The sequence below is a fragment of the Sinocyclocheilus anshuiensis genome, unplaced genomic scaffold, assembly GCF_001515605.1.
Source record: "Sinocyclocheilus anshuiensis isolate Anshui unplaced genomic scaffold, SAMN03320099.WGS_v1.1 scaffold2688, whole genome shotgun sequence".
NCBI classification, from domain to species: Eukaryota; Metazoa; Chordata; class Actinopteri; order Cypriniformes; family Cyprinidae; genus Sinocyclocheilus; species Sinocyclocheilus anshuiensis.
The window spans coordinates 209,755-210,791 of record NW_015543988.1 but is presented as its reverse complement, the minus strand read 5'-3'; positions in this window follow the sequence as shown (position 1 = coordinate 210,791).

The window sequence follows — 1,037 nt, the reverse complement described above, 5'->3', positions numbered from 1 at the left end:
CAACCCACATCTTGAGTTTTTGTTTTAGTATTATGTAGCATATGATAATAATAAAAAAAATTATAATACAAATAAAAAAATTGGTTTTCAGCACACAATCAAATATTCAGTTGTGGAAAATGAATTCTGTGTAAAAATCTGTTGCTGTGCACAGTAAGAGAGCCAAGGCAGCCCCTAAGGAGTGTTCAGTATATAAAATAAAGTGAATAGTCTGTGCTGTATTTATTATGCATGAGCATAAATGTTACAAAACTGGTGGCTGTGGAGACTGCTGGTGTCACTTTGGTGTCGACAAGGGTACCAAGGTCCCTCAACATACAAACAGAGCAAAAAAGAACAATAAGTGAATTAGAATGGAGAAAGGCAGTGTGTTGTTCTAGATGTAGTCCATTAGAAAGGCCATGTACTATGTGTTGCGCACTTCTGTAGCTCCGTCAAAGCTCATTAAATGCTCACTAATGGCCGAAATATGATGAGATGAAGGGGCAGAGGCCGAGTGTTAGATGGAGTGCCACGTTACCTCTGCATTTTTGCAGTCAGCAGTTTTCGCGTCACCTCATCTCATTTCTGTTGACTCATCCTCCCTCGTTTCACTCCTCCATTGCTGTCTGGTTGTTAAGAAAGTGTCAGGATGAGGGGAGCGTGTGTAGGGGAGCCCCATTGGCATTTCCTCAGCAGAGCTGGTGAACGTCTTCAGAGAAGAAACTCCAGATGAGGCGAGGCAAAGGCGAGCTGGGAAACTCAACAGGTAAGCTGCGTTCTCTCACATGCAAGTGTTTTATCACGCTCAAAGATACCTTGGCTTTTTAGTTCTGCTTGGCTTTATATACTTTTCCTCTTTTTCTCCCATCTCTCCTTTGGCTTTAAGAAGACAAGTAAGAGTGACGAGATAGAGGCTTGAAAGAAGGCCATTGTCTCTCTCTCTCTCTCTCCCTTTCTCCCTTGTCAGTTTTAAGTTGATTTCTGTGTCAAGGGGAAGGATGAGGGAGAGACGGAGAAGTATTTCTGTGTGGAAGCTGAGATACTAAGTTGAAACG